Here is an 18,837-nt window from a genome sequence, read left to right as displayed (position 1 = left end):
GTAATTCCCACATATTTGTAAATTTTCCAGTTTTCCTTCTGCTATTGATTTCTAGCTTTCATTGTGGTCAGAGAGGTTACTTTTAATGATTTCAATATTTTTAACATTATCAAGACTTTACTTATACTCTAACATATGATTGCATACTAGAGAATGATCCATGCACACTTGAATATGTATTTGGCTGTTGCTGGGTGAAGTTTGCTATATATGTCAGCTAGATCTAGTTGTTTTATACTGTTATTCCTTACTGACCTCCTGTCTAGATTTTTATCCAGTATGGAAAGTGGTATATTGAAATCTCTATTATTGTAAAACTGTCTATTTATCCCTTCAGTTCTGCCAATGTTTGCTTATAGATATTGGTGCTCTGTGGTCAGGTGCATATGTATAAATGTTAAATCTTGTATTTTCTATTTTATTTCTGTATAACACCATTTGTCTCTTGTAACATATTTTTAACTTAAACTCTGTTTTGTCTGATATTAATATAGCCACTCCCTGTCTCTCTCTTAATTACTATTTGCATGAAATATTTTTCCATCCTTTCACTTTCAGCCCATTTTTATCTATGAATATGAGATAGGTATTCTGTAATATAGGGTGTAGTTGGATCATGTTTCTTTATCCATTCTGTCAATCTCTGCCTTTTGATTTGAGAGTTTAATCCATTACCAATCACTGATTTACACTTGCCCATTTATTGTATTGTTGTCTCACATGTTTCCTTTACATGCATTGAGAAACAGATTAGTGTTGTATACTTTTTACCTCAATCATCCAACATAATGTAGAAAATTAGAGAGAAGGACAATCTATTATGTTTATCCATATTTTCAATCTTCTCCATATCACTTCTTCTTTTCTGATGTTTCAAGAATCTTTTTTTATATAATTTCTTTTCCAGTTAGAGAGCTTTCTTTAGCCATTCTTTTTGGTCAATTGTAACATATTCTTTTAGAGTGTCTTCATCTGAGAGACACTCTATCTTGGAAAATCAAGACACTTCATCTTGATTTTCCCTTTATTTCTGAAGGATATTTTCACTAGATATAGTGATGGTTCTTTTCTATCAGCACTTTAAAAATATTGTTCCATTATTTCTGGTCTTTATGGCTTCTAGTGAGAAATCTACTGTCATTCAGACTGCATTGCCCTGATAGGTAATATGTCATTTCTCTTTGTTTTCAAGATTCTTTTTCTTAGTCTTCAATTCTCAGAAATTTGACTTTGATGTGCCTGGGCATGTGTTTTTAGTTTTATCTCATTAGGAATTTGCTTAGCTTCTTGAGTCTGTAGTTTATATCCTTTGTCAAATTTGGTAAAATTTCAGCTATTCTTTCTTTGAGTATTTTTTTAACCACATCTTCTTTTTACTCTGCTTTTGGGACTCTGATGATATTATTCTAATGTTTTTAGTTTGGTTACATTTATTCCCAGTCTATTTTCTCTATACTGTTCATTCTGGATAATTTATATTGTTCCATCATCAAGTTCACTAATGCTTTCTTCTGTCTTCTCCATTTTCTTGTTTAGCCCATCTATTGAGTTTTAATTTTGGTTATTGTATTTTTAAGTTCTAAAATTTCCATTTAGTTCTTTTTTCTTTCTTTTATTCTCTGTCAAGGCATTAAAAGTGTTTTCTAAAATATTTTTGCTATTCTAATTTCTATACCTTTTATGTACATTTTAAAATCTATTTATCTACATCTATAGAAAAATCTTGCTGGGAGTTTGGTATTGTGCTAAATCTATAGATTAATTTAGGGAGAATTAATATATACATTATTACATATCTTCCAATTGATGAGTGTGGAATGGATTTCCATTTACTGGGGCTTTTTAAAATTGTTTTCATCAGTGTTCTGTAGTTTTTAGCCTACAGTTACTATATATGTTTTGCTAGGCTTATACCTAAGTATTTCCCTTATTTTATAGGTATCACAAATTGTATTAAAAGTCAGTTTCCAATTATTTATTGCTAGTATATATAAAATGATTGATTTTATGTGTTAACCTATGTCATATGACCTTGCTAAATACACTTCTTAGTGCCAATTTTTTCCCTTGAGATCCTTGGGATTTTCTTTGTTTGCAAATGTTATCTGCAGGTAAGGGCAGGTTGAGTTCCTCCTTTCCAGTCTGTTTGCATTTAATTTCTTATTCTTGCCTTATAGCACCGTCTAGGACTTCCAGAATGATCCAGGATTGGAGTGGTGGGAGTGACATCCTTGCCTCCTTTCTGATCTTAGGAAAAATAGTTCAATATTTCATCATTAGTCATGTTTGCTTGAATTTTTAAATTTGTAGATGCTCTTTATCAGATTAAGGAAGTTCCTTGTATTGCTAGTTTGTTGGGAGCTTTGTCATGAATAAATGTTGAATTTGGTCAAATGCTTATGTATCATTTGATATGATTAGTGGTTTTTCTTTATTAGACTGAAGATAGTCTCTTACTAATCAAAATAAAACTAAAATTGGTACTCGGTTATCAATAAATGAAATCCAATATTCCCAAGAGGCTTAGTTTTATTTGACTTATGTCTATCCATTCATATGAAAAAGTCTTTTTTATTGAGATGCATAATAATTGTGCATAGGAATGCTATAGAAAGGTACTCTAAATTTACTGAGTATATGTTTAGATTATTAGTACTCCACAAGTTATGCTGAACTCTCTACAACTGATTTAAAAATATTTTTATAATAGTCACATCCATAAAACTGCCCCCTATACCCATGAAACAATAGCTCAAAGAGCTTTTGAAAATACTGATCATGATATCTACTTATTAAAAGTCTCTTTCAAATTTTTTTAATGATAAATGTCCTTTCATTGAAGTCTATGTGCTATAACATTTCCATTTTTGATGAATCACATTATTTTTATAATTATATGATTTACTATAATTTGTAAGTTTTCATATTATTTTATAAATATTCAAATTAGAATCAATTGTATGATGTATATAAATTGTTTGTTGAAACTGCAAGCAGATATTTAAATACCCAATATTTATATACCCAAAATACATTTCCAGCACCACTAGCTCTTTAATTTTATGGAGTTTTTGTCTGTTAACAAATGTAATTATTTTGTCTTACTTTGGGAATTTTAAAATTCTGGTAATTTTTGAAATATATGTAACTTGCCTTTATTTCTTTTTTATTTCCTTAATTAATATTGTAGATTCTGCTCATCTCCCAGTTTACACACCAACAGTTAGCAGAAAGGAATTTCATAGTAGAACTGTCTTCCTATCTATGGTACTTACTTTATTTATAAACTTAGTGGGTTCCTTAAAAGTATGAATAAATTATTTTTGTTCTCTGTTTTCGCCTTGGCATTTATCAAACATTTTTTCAGACTTACATTCATCATAGATCAAGTAATATGAAAAATAAACACTATAGAAAATCATGTAACATTTTTTTTCATACGTTTGCGAATACTTCAAAAAAAGAGGTGAAATGTTTAGTGAAAAATTTATGGTTTGTTTTTTTCCCCTCTTTAATGGGTTTTGATTGTTTCTATCAGGCCTTATTAAGAATTTCCAGATAATGGTGAACTAAAATGGGCAGCTCAGATCTTTCCCCTGAAACCAACTCAAAAGTTCTATATCTTTTACCTCACACCAGGATAAATCCTAAGTTTATCTGTAATTTAAATGTAAAACTCAAACCACAGAAATACTAGAAGTGTAGTGGAGTGTCTTATAACCTCGGAGTGGAGAAGTCCTCTTTTTGGTTTTTGAACAAGGTGAATGTACTACGTACTCAAAAAGTAATTCAAGGGTGGGCCACAGTGGCTCAGCAGGCAGAGTTCTCTCCTGCCATGCCAGAGACCCAGGTTCGATTTCCGGTGCCTAATTCAAGATGACCCAAATAGTCAAAACATTCTAGAACTATAGCAAGAATAAAAGGAAATTCAAAAGGCATAGACTATTTTCCAAAACCTAGTAATATATATTATTTCTAAAGTTTTCAATTAAAATTAGGAATTATATATCATAGAACCATTAGTATTCAACAATTTTTGATATGTTATAGGAAATTAAATAAGAAATAAAAATGAAATGATTGGAATAAACATTGGAAGAAAAAACTCTTCCATATGATTTTAATGGTGGTTTCTCAGAGAACCTGAGGTTCTGGTTTAAGATAACTACTAAAATTAGTAAAATAATTTGGATACAAGATAGATATGCAAAGTACTACTTATCTTCATTATATAATGAACACCTAGTCTAGAAATGAAACTAGAAAAGATGCATATACAAGGATCAGCAAAACCATATATTAAAGAAAAATAATGAAAAAAATATGGTGAACTATCCATTTTGCCAAAATTGATATGTGATTTTAAGATAATATCAATCAGAGTATAAGAGTTTACTTTCCCTCCCTCCCACCTTTCCTTCCTTTCTTCCTCCCTCCATCCCTTTCTGCCTCTCTTCTGTCTTTTCTCCCTTCCTTCCTTCTGTCCTAACTCCCTTCTTGACCTCCTCCATCCTTCCTTCTTTCTTGGGGACTTGGTTACATATGATAGATAGAAAAATATATCTATTTCTGATGAGAGAAGAAGAGTAGGCCAACACAGTATCGTACTTTGGGAAGATGGTAGCCTGAGTGAGAGATTAGCAGAGCTGAGAAATCAGAGGATCACATGCTTGGGGAATGCATGCCCCAAATTCACAAGACGATCTGTGTCTTAGAACCCCGGGAAGACTCAGGGGGTAGAGACGGCAGGCCCCCAGGAGGTGAGGGTGATGTGCACTGCTGCAAACGGGGGGAGGGCTGACGGTGTGTATGAGGAATGTGTAGGTCCTGTACGGACACACACAGTGCCCAGCGGCTACCGTAACTCCGTCCATTCTACATATGAGGAAACTCAGACACAGAGAAGTTGAAAAAACTTGCAAATTAATAAATGGAGAAGCCAGAGGTTGTTATAATTTACATGTGGCTAATTGATGTTAGCAATTAATTTGGGGGCAGAAAGGCATGCTCCAGAAGTGGAGAATTCAGATTGGATTGCCAACTTGTAGATGAATCTGTGAAGACTCTTGCAATATTAGTTACTGGAGTTTCAGTTAGAAACTGTCTCCGATATCAAACATGCTCTCTTTGTATCTGTTCAAGTGTAGTATCACCTGCTTTATAGGAGGTTATCAATTCATGAGGTATTTTATTTTATTCTTACAAATTTTTTATTGTGAAGTATATATGCAAAAAAGTGATAAATCTCAAAGTACATTTTAACAAGTAGTTATAGCCCTTAACTCTTGTTCCCCCACCCCCAATTACTGACCCCTAGTATTGTTAGGGTACTAGTGAGGTTTTCCTCTTAGATATAGGTCATAGCATGCAATAGGTAGTTTCCCCCATATACTCCTCTATTATGAACACTTTATACAAGTGTCATACCTTTGAAGTAGTTCATATAAGAACTTATTTATATTTGTTACACTAATCTGTGAGAGGCTCTAAACAACCCTTTTCAATCATGTTCACCTTCAGTATGGCACTATTACTTATAATCCCACTAATGAGCTACTGTCCCCTCTATCCACTCCTACACATTTAAATTCAGCCTCATGAACAAGTCTGTACATATTAGGTAACTTGCTCTCCCTTCTCTAGCTTCTATCTCTAGGTTCCCTATATTCTACATTTTAAGACTCTGAATTTACATTTTCTAATGGGGTGAAGCATATGATTTTGAATTGATAGTACATATGAAGCATAGAATTTGCTATAGAGATAAAAATTTGAACTGATTCTTCCTCTCCAAAACAACGTGCAAAATCACATTTTTTGTTATCGCCATAAATAGTAATGCAATTCTCAATCCATTGTTAAGGAATAATTTCAAGAATTTAACATTCAACAAAGCAACATTGCAGTTGTTCGGTATGTATCAGTACAAAGGCCATATTTCATGTATGTGGTTTGTTAAAGCATTAACAAATATTTGCTTATCACTGAACTCCATTTTTGTTTTGGGCAATTTCTAGCCTCTCTTGCCCACTATTTTACAATTAGGAAATGATTACGGGGCATGTATCTTGAATGCTGGTGAGGAAGGAAGGGAGCTTCTTTTCGTTTGAGTATAACATGATAATTTGGGCAAGGTGGGGGTTACAGACTGGAATCACCTTTGCAAAACTCTTTACTCAATGTTGTCTTTTTTTTTTTTTTTTTTTTTTTGCTTCTTTATTTTGTAGTGTAAAGCTCACCAGTTTTTCCTCATGTCCTTTACCATACCCACCAAATGTCATCAGTGCACGTCTCTGATGGTGGGTTTGATGAGACAGGGCTGCATTTGTGAAGGTGAGTCTGCAGGGGAAAGGAAGACGTAGCGCGGTGCCAGAGTCTCCCTTAACTGCGCATGCGGTTGCGGTGCATTAAATGCAGTAGGATTAAAAGTGGGGAGCCCGGTGCTTACAACGTCCCCCCTAGTCTGCGGAGGCAGTTCTCTAGCTGAGTCCCCCGGAGCGCCCTCGGTGCACGCAGCACTGCTGGGCTTCTGCCGAGCCTGGGCGGGCTGCACCCGCTGCTGCACGGAGGTGATGAATCTGGAAGCTTCCACCAGTGCTGCCGCCCTCGGAACCCTCGGCTGCTGTGGGGGCCGGGACGCTGGCCGCTGAGCCTGCTGTGGTTCACCGAGAGAGGAAGCCACCACTGCAGCCTAAACTCAGGGTCGCCGCCAGCAAGCAGGCGCGCTGCACCCTGCGTCTCTCCCAGCTGAACGCAGAGGCTCACACAAAGTCATCCTATTAGCAGAATTGAAATCGGGTCCTACCTAACCTGAGTTGCAAGGGAGTCCAGGAAATGTAGCTTTGAGCAGTGCAGTAGAAGGAATGTCATGGAGGGCGGAGTCAAACCAAGTATCCACCATGATCATCTTTCTTTATTTCCCTCAAAAAAGCATGTGGGTTCTGCTGTCACAAAACCTGTGTAGAAAAAGTTCCAAGAGCTTGTCCAGCGCCTTCTCACGAGAGAAAGGTCTGCTCGGTCTAGATCCACAGAAAGGCGTGGGAGCCGCTTATTCCGAAGGCCATATCTGGGAAAGCGTCAGCATTTTGCACTGAGACCAACTCTTAAAAAGTTAACTGCCTCTCATTGTGTGAGCACAGGATTTGCCAGAAATATTAGGTGGTTGAAAACAAGCAATAGAAAATTTCTTCCGTCCTAAGAAGATGATTTCAGAACAAAAGTTTGCTTCCCCCATTAGGATATTCTGAAATGTCTCTTAAGTTTTCTGTTTTGTCCTTGCCTTGTGGTGAACAGGTGCTGAAGCTTCCACAAGGGTGTAGATTTGACTCCTGGTCAGTGCTGATAAATTGAAAACTAGAAGTGAATAAACTTGAGAAATATTTAAGAATCTGAGGCCTGGTGCTACCCATTTTGAATTTAATGTTACCTAGAGGCAAAGCTGGGATTGCTATTTGAAAGATAAATGCAAGTGATAATTGGAGCAGTGCCATTCTCATTTCCATAGCACAAAAATTATTCTGTCCTCAAAGGAATTGCCTTGTTTTTTTTTGGCTGTTTACTTTTTTTTTGTATGCTGTGTGGCGGGGTCACATTTCATTCTTTTTCCATGTAAGTGTCCTATTATTTCAGCACCATTTGTGGAGTTTTTTGTTTGTTTGTTTGTGTTGGTTTCTTTGTTTGGGAAGTACATGGGCCGGGAATCGAACCCAGGTCTCCTGTGAATTGCCTTGTTTTAAAAATTTCATTCATATTAGATAGTTCCAATCTGTATCTTTCGCAAGAAAAGTGACAGGCTTATAAAAAAATTTTGTTTTAATTCATATGTAATAATTGGGTAGTAATTGATGCTTCCATTGGAATTATTTTCTTTTATTCTTTAACAAGTCAAAACCAAAGATCCCAAAGAAAGCAGGAGTGAAGAAAGGATGGCAGAGAGTTTGGGCCATAGTATGTGACTTCAAACTTTTCCTGTATGAGATAGATGAAGAAAAAGCATCCAAACCCAGTGTTGTAGTGAGTCAAGTGATTGACATGAGGTAAGCTTTGGAAGGGAGAATATTTTTCTTATAAAAATCTGGGAATAAAAGGGTTTCTGATATTTTTTAAAAATGTTATTGCCATTCAGATTTAATTTTGTGTAAATTTGCTGTTTTCCCCCTTGCCCTATGAAATGTTGAAATAAAAAATTTTGCCTAAAGTTTGCCATTACCACCTTTTAGGAATAGATTATATTTAGTGTGATATGTGTAAGAAGTTTTTTCACCAAAAGTTTGTTTTCTAATGATATGCCTATATGTGTTCTAATGATATACCTATAGATGCGTATGTGTGTATGTAGTAAGAAAGGAAATACAATCTCAAAACCAAGCATTCTTTCATTGAGATATAGTTCACATACCATAAAGTCACCATTTAAAAGTGGGTGTGACTCAAGTGTTTTTTTTTATATTCATAAGGTTGACCAACCATCAGCCCGATAGCATTTTAGGACAATTTCAACATCTCCAAAGAAAACCCTATGCATATTAGCAGTCGATCCCCTTCCTTCTCAGCCACCAAAATTAATCTACTTTCCATCTCTGTGGATTTGCCTGTTCTGGACATTTCAGGAAATGGAATCATATAATGTGCAGTCTTTTGTTACGGGCTTCTTTCACTTAGCATAATTGTTTTCTGGGTTCATATACGTTGTAGCATGCATCAGTACTTCATTCTTTTTATGGCACATACACTTTTTTTTTTTTGCATGGGCAGGCACCGGGAATCAAACCCAAGTCTCCAGCATGGCAAGCCAGAACTCTGCCTGCTGAGCCACCGTGGCCTGCCTGCAAATACACTTTTGAAGGCAGTTCTCTTCAATTCCTAATTTGTTGAGTATTTTTATCATTGAAGAGTATGGGTTTTTGACAAATTATTTTTCAATGTCTATTGCAATGAACACGTGGGGTTTTCCCCCTTTGTGGTATTAGCATGGTGTATTACATTGACTGATTTTTTATGTTGCACCAACCTTATATTTCTGGAATAAATCCCACTTGATTATGGTGTGTAATCATTTTTATACAGTACAGGATTAGGTTTGTTAGTATGTTGTTGAGGATTTTTGCATCTCCATTCAAAAGGGATGTTGGTCTATATTTCTTTTCTTGCACTGTCTTTGGTTTTGGTGTCAGGGTAGTACTGGCTTTATAGAATGCATTGCAAAGTATTCCCTCCTTTTCTATTTCTTGGGAACAGTTTTAAAGGACTGGTATTAATTCTTCTTTAAAAGTTTGGCAGACTTTTAAAGTAATTTAAGTTAGTTAATTTGTTGGCATACAATTATTCATGGTATTCCTTTTACTTTTTCTTTCTGTAAAGTTGTTAGCGTTGCCTTCTCTTTCATTCCTGGTTTTAGTAATTTGTGTCTTTTCTCTTTTTTTTCTTAGTCCATTAAGCTACTTGTCAACTTTGTTGATCTTTTCAAAGATTTTTAAAATATATTTTATATAAACATTTATTTTTTATATAAAATATATAAATTTTGATATATTTTAAATCAGCACTGATTTATAATTGTTGCTTTATGCAATTATCTTTTTAATCATTTAAAAGAAAAATGAGTTAAAGAAAAAATGTATGCATGTTGCCATTTATATTTATCTATGCAGTTAACTGTTACTGGTGCTCTTTGTTTCTTCCTGGGGAGTCAAGTAACTATCTAGTATCCTTTCATTTCAGCTCATGGGACCCCCTCTGACATTTCTTGTAAGGCACATCTGCTAGCTATGAATTCTTTTAGATTTGGTTTCTTTGGGAATGGCTTGATTTCTCCTCCAGTTGTTTGAGGGATAGTTTTTCTGGGTATAGAATTCTTGGTTGACAGTCTTTTTCTTTCATCACCTTAAATGTATCATCTCACTGCCTTCCATCTTCTGTGGTTTCTGATATGAAATTGGCTGTTAAATGGTACCTCAGGTAGTCATGAAATTTAAAAGCTTACCTGAAATTCTTTTCTGTAAATGCCCTGCAGGGAAAGAGCTTTTCATACTGGTTGCACTATGAATCAGGTCACATACAGACATTATTGCAGATTGAGTCTTCCAGAGAACTCCTGGGCAGGACAAATAATGACAATTCTTTGGGAATGATGCTTTTAGAAGGCTCCAGCTCCTTTCTGCTCCTTCCTGCTCCCTCTGGCTCTGTCCAGAGCTTCCTATTCTGCACCAGGAAAGCGGGCTACCATGGAGCTGGAGAGTGGAAAATGGGACTGAGGCAAGTTATAACATCACCAAACACCACTATAATTACCAATATTTGGCTGTTGTTTCTTGAGTGAAGCCTCCCTGGATTGTTCCAAACCTTTGACTAATTTCTGTAAAAGTCAATTCTGACAAATTTTGTCAAATTTCTCCTTGTTTTTATGAAGAAGAGAATTTTCAAAAGTCTTTACTCTGCCATTTTCACTGACATTATTCCTGACACTCTTGGAGCGTTTGATAAAGGATACTGCAGCTGTGAACGTTTAGGGAGCTTCTCGTATTGAAGGAAACGGCATCTGTGAACATTTAGGGAGTGTCTCGTACTGAGGGAAATGCGGTATGGTTCTCTGTTTCCTCTGACTGTTCTGAATATTTTAGGTTCCTCTCCGCCTTCCTCTTAGTGTCCCTTAGAACCTGTCCTTGCCCTTCCTCTCTTTGCCGTATCCACACACAGGGTGATTCTGTCATATACTGTGCCCCTGCTTTCATCTACCAGGGATGGCTTGAGCGATCTCTCACACGCGCTTTCTCCTTACCACCGGTAAAGTCCAATAAAGTTCAACTTAAAAATTGTATTTATGGGTTGTTTTTACTCAGTTGCAGGTGCCTCTACTCAGATTCAATGTTTTACTTTTCCTTCAGGGATGGAGCATTTTCTGTCAGTTCCGCCCGGCCTACTGATTTTATTCCTGTAAGGAGTAAGGGTATGTCCTGCGTCTTTAAAGTAAGCATGCGTGCTGCAGTTGGCTCACTTCATTATGTGTTTTTTTTTTTTTTCAGTCTGTGCCTAGCCTGTACACAGAAATTAAGGTTTCTGGGATGCTGAAGGTCACTGGAAGTTGAGATTTTGGAAGTTGTGCAAGGGAATTTCCCCCTTTTTCTACTTGCTGTAATAGATCTGTCCCCCATTCTTACCCCCAGATACTATAAATAGGGTTCTGCACGTGTCGAAGTCTTTTATTTCAGGTGTCAGATTTGTAGCTGGAAACAGGATGACTTAAAAAGCAGGACTGTATTATAGGGCTGAAATAAAAGGGGAAAAATAGTGTCAGAGAAGGAGAGATGATTCAAAAGTGACGTATTTCCAGGTTGTGTCTAAGGGAGAAAAAGCTCCTGTGGTGTGAATACCAAGTCTCATCTCCTTTTTGTCTCCACTGTTATGGGACTGTAAGTTGGATGTAAATGTTTGCTGAATTAATCATTGACTTGCAGTATGCATGAATGTATAGCTTCCAAAAATAGAGACACTTTGAAAAACTGTTTCCTCTGAAGCAAATTTGAAGCCATACTTCAAATTCAAACCAAGACTATCATATTGAAAAATCAGGGAAGTACGTGGTTTTGTGATCTCATAAAATTAGAAGCTCCACTCTTGTAAAAATTCATGTAAAAAATTAAAATGATTCTGGAATGGGTTAAATATAGTGACAGAAAGGACTACTGTTGCCTTATTTGACTTAGGTTGTTATGGGTCAACCTATGAATCTGTATTTAACAAAGACTAGATAGAGAAATTCTTAGTTTCTCAGCCCAAAGATAACCAATAAATAGTCCTGCAAAGATCTGGCTCTCAGTTACTGATTTATACAGTGGGAATTTATTGTGTCATTGCTGCTTAGAACTGATGTTTACCAGGACAGTTTTATATATAAATTTAGAGTTCTGTTAGCATACTGATGTATTTTTTTAAATTTAAATTTGACTTGCTCTTTACTAATGATGATTTAGTTACAGGCATGTAGCAGCCAAAAGCATAAGTATTTCTGAACATTTCTAACTTAACAACAACAAGGAAAAAACCCCAATAATCATAATTGGGCTATGATTACAGCTGCAAGACATCATCATTTTAGAGATATAAGAAGGTGCAAAAGTTATGTCTCTGATGAAATATAGAGGTTCAGAGCACGGGTTCTGGCACCAGACTGCCTGGTTCTACCTCTGTGCCTGTTTGCTCATCTGTGAAATGGTGAGAAGAGTACCTTCCTGGTGAGGTTTCCATGAGGAGGAAATCAATTAATACATGAAAATGCCTTAGAGCTCTTCCTAGGGCAGAGTCAGCACACAAGTGGTGATTATTTGCATTGGATGAAGTACAATATGGTATTTAGTGGTAGTATGCCAGTATTTTTAAAAAATTTATTTATTAATTAAAAAATAAAGAAACAAAATAAAACAACATACATAATCAGTAATTCACAATATCATCACTTAGTTGCATATTCATCATTTCTTAGAACATTTGCATTAATTCAGAAAAAGAAATAAAAAGACAATAGAAAAAGAAATAAAACGAACACAGGAAAGAAAAAAAAAAATTATACCTACCATGTCCCTTACCCCTCGCTTTCATTGATCACTAGCATTTCAAATTAAATTTATTTTAGCATTTGTTCCCCCTATTATTTATTTTTATTCCGGATGTTCTACTCCTTTGTTGACAAGGTAGATAAAAGGAGCATCAGACACAAGGTTTTCACAATCACACAGTCACATTGTGACAGCTGTATCATTATTCAATCATCCTCAACGCCAGTATTTTTATAAGGGTTCAAGTAGACGTGATTCGTGTATTTTACAGAGTATCTGCCTCTTGCTTTTGGCCTGGGTTCTCATAATTAGACTTTTTATCCTAATAACCAGGAAGAATCTAACTGTAGTTGAGGTGTCATTTACCAATGGTGAGTTTAGTGAAAAATGCTAAGCAGGATAGCATAAAGAATATCTGCTTTCTTATAACATAGGTATTCCTTAAATTGTTCTAGGTCACAGCTTCCCAGCTCTCAGCACCTAGTAATAAATATTCAATCCCAATTTTAGCAGATAATGAGAATGAGAAGAGTGAATGGGTGGGAGTGCTGCGTGAATTTCACAAGATTTTGAAAAAAAATCATCCCAGAGACCACTCAGTCTGTGTTCTGAAAGAGGCTTATGCCAGCAGCTTACCCCTGATCAAAACCACCCAGGCAGCGGCGATCATAGGTACGGATTTCTATAACTTTCATCCAACTAGGTCCATGTCCCTTCACCTGCAATTCCAAAGCCATAATCAGAAAACCTTAAGTTTATTCACAACTCGCTCAGCAGCGAAACCTGATGTTCATTGACAGGAGGTTGATACTTAGTGAGATGATTCATTGAATTATCTGCAAAATTAAAAAATATAATGACATGTTTGATTATATGATGCTTCCCCAGACAGACCCCTCTCGGCGTGTTGTATCATATACTACGTGCTCGCATACAGTAATGCCTTTCTCAAGTCTGAAAATTTGAGTTCCAAAGCACATCTGGTCCCCAGGGCATCACACGAAGGTCTGTGCTCCTGTTTAATCACTGTAAACTATCTGCCTAGGATCTTTCATATCCCGATGTCCAACACTTGATAAATAAATGACTAGAAAGTGAAGCATAACATAAATTACTAAAATCAGGATGCAAGCATTTGTCAGTAAACAGGAATATTTTCCTTTCCCAACTTCCGTAAGAACCACTTAGTTATTTACTGCTTGTGCAACATGGAGCAACTTGCTAAATAGCTTTGAGCATTATTGGGCTCGCATGCTAAATGTAGATTATTCCTGTATTTCACAGTTATGGCATTTTGCATTCAAGGCCTTCACACAACATATACTATCTTTGATACCTGGATCTTTAAATCTCACTATTTTCTTATGTATACTCCAACGCTGTTACCTTTCGGACCCTCATCACTAAAAAATTAGATTGTAACATTTTTTTATTCATGAAACAAGCATTTATTTGAGAGCATATCTTACTTGATAGTATTTTTTCTTCAAGTAAAGATTACTTTATAAAGATCCTCATTTAGAAAAGCCATGCTTTACTAGGCTTCTATAATCTGAAAGAATATGTAACAGTGCAAATTAATTATTCTTCCTATATTCCTGTTCATTTTTATATGTTAAATATGTCTTTAACTTTTTCAGTATTGATAAAATTTTTCAGTTTACCCTATTAGCTTTATCTAGTGTTTCTGCCCAAACAAAGTTTTATTTTTTTGTTTGTTTGTCAAATACACATCACAAAATAATTGCTCTGGGAAACGAAGAAGGGTTATTTGTTGTGCATATTACCATAGATGATAAGGAGAGTCTTCACTGCTCTGGAATAACTTTAAATGATAATAATAACAATAATATCACATAAATTCTCTTTTTTCTGTAAATGGAAACTTCCATATGAGCTTTGATGTGTTTTCAAGTTAAATGATGATGTTTCTAATTTCCAATTTTCCATAATCCCCCCAGAGTCTAAATAGCATCAGAGGTGATTTGATCTAATAATTTCACTGTAAGAATGTAGATTATAATCTTGAATTTGGTGCATGGAAGAAAAGAAAATTCTGCTTTATTACCTCCCCCCCCAACTATAATATTAGCACCACAAAGAGGGTTCCTTGTTTTTGTTTATGTTTGCTTTTGTGGCTGTTTGAAGGACACATATTGGACTCACTGAAATAAGGAGGAACCATTCTAATATAGTTGGTCTCTTGAATGTATTATAACTTATCTGGTATATGGTAAGCACTCAACAAATATTTGTGGAATAAAGGAATCAATTAACCCCAGAAAAATAATCATTTTCCTCCTAATTATGCAGTGTTTCCATTTATCAGACATTGAAACTTGTTTGCCTTGTTTCCTAGAATCTTGGGGCTAACTTTAGTGCTTTATTATGGTCTTTTTATTTGGAAATATTAAAGTAAATTATGCTACCTCTAAATAACTGCTTTCCTTTTTAGCTATATGATTTCTAATCTCATATGCTTTTCTATCTTTTTCAAAACTCTCTGTCAGTTTGTGTCTATGATTTTATTAGAACCTTTGGCTTCAATTCATTGGCTTAATAATTGGGAGAGAATTTTTTTTTTTAAATATTGTTTATTTGAAAGTGACTTGCCATTATTTTCATTTGTAGAAAAGTTCTTCCTGTTGATGACATTTAGAAGACTTATCAGATCATTGTTATTGGAACCTTTCTTAAATGCTTTTGGATAAAATTAGGAGAAGAGTCAAATTTGTATTTCCCACATTGCGGTTCAGAATTTGCCCTTAAGCAGAAAGCTGGGGGAATGCAGAACCTACTCCATGCCTTTCCTCTCTTTCAGGGATTGCCGTCCTGTTAACCAAGTAAATTAACTAATACCTGAAAGTAGTTACTTCATATATTTTGTCTGGTTTAGTAATTACTTATGGTGGGACAGTAAGTCTAATACCAGTTACTTTGTCATAAATGGATCTAACCATCTTCACAGCTTTTTTTTTGTTGAGGAACTTTAATAAGTTCAGAGTGTTTCAAGCATGGAGCTCAAGATAATAATTCGAGAGATGGGACTGGAGGGACTCTTGTGAGCTGGATAACAGTCCTTGTTTACAAAAGGACTCATGTGGGTTGGATTTGCATTTCAGAAATGATAAAATTGTACAGAATTTAATACATACACACAGTCACACACACAGAGTGCAAGTAAAACTTGGGAAATGGGTTGAAGATTTATAGGTCAATTGCATCAATGTCAATACCTTAGTTTTGCAAAATGTTGTCATTGGGGAAAGTGGGTGAAGTGGACAAGGGATGTCTCTTGTTTTTTCTTTCAGCTGCATCTGAACCTGTAATTAGCTCAATGAAAAATTTCAGTGAAAAAAGTAATCACAAAACCTGCCCTTGCTGTTACCCCCTCCTTCTCCCAGGTTACAATGCCCTGTATCTCTCAGTATATAGTGAAAATGCAGTAGACATCTTCGGTGTGAACTCCATGGAATGGATTCAGACTGTCCCCCTCAGAAAGGTAATTTGACTTTAAGATTATCTGACTAATGAGTCACTGATTGAATAAATGGAAACAGGAAATTCCCATTGTACATTTATGTAATGTGTATTTGCTAATTAAAGTAACCAAAGATCAAAGTGGTTAATTGCTCTAGTTATACTAGCACACATACTATTTTGTGATATTTAGTTGCACTATATAAAATAGGATTGTCATCACATAAATTAATATATATACTGTATAGATGTTACTTCCTACATGCAGTTTAAAGTACTCTGAAGAAATATTTTACTTTCATTTATTGTTGATTTTCTCTTAAGAGTTAATTATATCCTCTAAAGGAGTGCTTCTCAGGCTAAAAAAATGAAAAAAAAAAAATAAAGTGTGTTTAAGAATCTCAATTAGGATTTCACTGAACATTTTCTATTGCTACTACAAATAATTTTTAAAAAGTTAGAAATTAAAAATAAAAAATTGCCATTTTGTTAAGAAAGACCACTGAAGATTTAAGAATAAGTAATTCAGAGATATGTAGAGTATAAATAGCATAAACCATCAAAAAAGGAATTTATACAGGAATAGGATGAAGAAAGTAGTCTGTCATAGGTAAGGTTTTTGCCCTACTTTAAACAATATTAGCAGTGAGAAAGCCTTTGTAAATACTGCCACATCACACAAAACTTTAAGATACATATTTTCAGCGTTCTAAATGTGAAACAGTCACGTTTAGTATTTGATAAAATGAATCCCTAAGGCAGTTGAGTCTTCTCAGAATAAATTTTTAGTTACCAATGGCTTTTAAAAGTTAATTCAAATTTTTATTTATTTTTCTTTAAAAGTTAATTTAAATTTAAAATGTATTTCTGATTAAGTTAGTAATTTCAGATTTTTTTCTTTAGCCCGTACTTTTGAAATTTTATCAACCTGAGTTTGTAACACTGTCCATTTTCCTTGATTGACATTTTCCTGCATGTGTGTTTGGGACTATGACATTGGAGGGGTGACTCTGAATGGAATACCTTGATAATTAAAGGTTTATATATATGCAATTAGCCTTAAAACATATTTTTTAAAAAAAATTTTGTTGAAATAGTAATCTACTGTTTTATTGTTCTAGGTTCGACCGTTGAGTATTAAAGGATCTCTAAATATTTTATGGCTGGAGACTATTAGATTAATATATTTCAAAAATAATATGACAAGTAAGAAAATACATTTTTTTAGTAGAACTACTTTTTTCAAAAAATTTATTAGAAACTTGTGGGTTTACCGAACAATCATGCATAAAATGTTGGATTCCCATACATCGCCCTACATGGGTGTGAAACATTTGTTACAGCTGATGATAACTCTTTTTAAAATTGTACTTTTTTTAAAGAAATTGAGATATATTATGTATTCACATACCATATAATCATCCAAAGTGTTCAATCAGTGGTTCACAGTATCATGATACAGCTGTACATTCATCATCACAAACAGATTTTTGAACTTTTCATTACTCAAAAAAAAAAAAAGAATAAAAATAAAAATAAAAGTTAAAAAGAACACCCAAAACATCTCATCACCCAAGGCCCTATTGTTTATTTATTTTTTGTCTTTTTTTTTCTTACTCATCTATCCATAGACTGGATAAAGGGAGTGTCAGTCACAAGGTTTTCACACTCACACATTCACAGCTTAAAAGCTCTATATTTATTCCGTCATCTTCAAGAATCAAGTCTATCTGATTACAGTTCAACAGTTTCAGGTATTTCCTTCTAGCTACTCCAGTACACCAAAAGTTGAAAAGAGATATCTAAATACTGCATAAAAATAACCTCCAGAAAGACCTTTTCACTATATTTGAAATCTCTCAGCCACTGAAACTTAATTTTGTTTCATTTATCTTCCCCCTTTTGGTCAAGAAGACTTTCTCATGCCCATGATGCTGGGTCCAGGCTCATCCCTGGGAGTCATGTCCCATGTTGCCAGGGAGATTTACACCCCTGGGAGCCTTGTCCCTTATAGAGGGGAGGGCAGTGAGTTCAGCTGCAGGGTTGGTTTAGAGAAAGAGACACATCTGAGCAACAAAAGAGGTCCTCTAGGAGTGACTCCTAGGCATAATTATAAGTAGACTTAGCTTCTCCTTTGCAGGAATAAGTTTCATAAGGGCAAGCCCCAAGATTGAGGGTCTGGCCCATCGAATTGGCAGACTGCAATGCTTGTGAAAATATCAGGTCTTCCCTAGGTGGACATTTCCATCTCTTTCCCCAGTCCCTCAAGGGGACTTTGCCAATACTTTTTAATCTTGGGCCCAGCTTAGTCTGGATTGCATCAGGACATCACTTTAACCTGTACATTCCATCAAGATCTCACCCTATTCAAGGGTCCGTATAATTACGGTGTTCAAATAAACTGGCCATACAAGTTCAATTAGATAGTATGCTTCCACAAAAATAAGTTTTGCACAAAACAAATAATATCTTTTCCTTTTGTCTTAGACAGAAGGTGAAGTTTTAAAATATGGTCAATATCATCCTTTACCCTTTAGTCTGATTTACCTTATTGGTACTACCCAGATCATCTCCATTCATATCTCTAATTGAAGTCTGATCAATTTTTTTGTTGTTTTTAACAGTTGCTGTATGAGATAATGTTGACTTTCATAGCTGCAGAACTCTAGCTCTGAGTCTCAGGTGTCACACAAATACCCGAAGTTCTAGGGAACGGCCAGGTTATGCACAAATAGCTCAACATCTCAGAATTTGCAAATAACAGCTATAACTCCTGAATAGATGTGACTGATATAAGAACTTACAA

General features: G+C 35.1%; 1 long non-coding RNA gene across 2 annotated transcripts in view; it reads left to right on the top strand.

Annotated features, from left to right (window-relative positions):
* The window catches only part of LOC143658922 (uncharacterized), a 58,828-nt gene extending 45,548 nt beyond the window's left edge, over window positions 1-13,280 (top strand). For both annotated transcript variants that reach the window (XR_013163368.1, XR_013163367.1), the window contains exons 3-5: window positions 6,228-6,333; window positions 7,885-8,036; window positions 13,062-13,280. This is a non-coding gene — a long non-coding RNA (uncharacterized LOC143658922). The remainder of the gene's footprint in view (window positions 1-6,227; window positions 6,334-7,884; window positions 8,037-13,061) is intronic.
* The last annotated feature ends 5,557 nt before the right edge of the window (window positions 13,281-18,837 follow it).

Source organism: Tamandua tetradactyla, chromosome 2, assembly GCF_023851605.1.
Source record: "Tamandua tetradactyla isolate mTamTet1 chromosome 2, mTamTet1.pri, whole genome shotgun sequence".
Classification (NCBI taxonomy): Eukaryota; Metazoa; Chordata; class Mammalia; order Pilosa; family Myrmecophagidae; genus Tamandua; species Tamandua tetradactyla.
The sequence above is the reverse complement of the archived record's forward strand: the minus strand, read 5'-3'. Positions and strand labels throughout refer to the sequence as shown.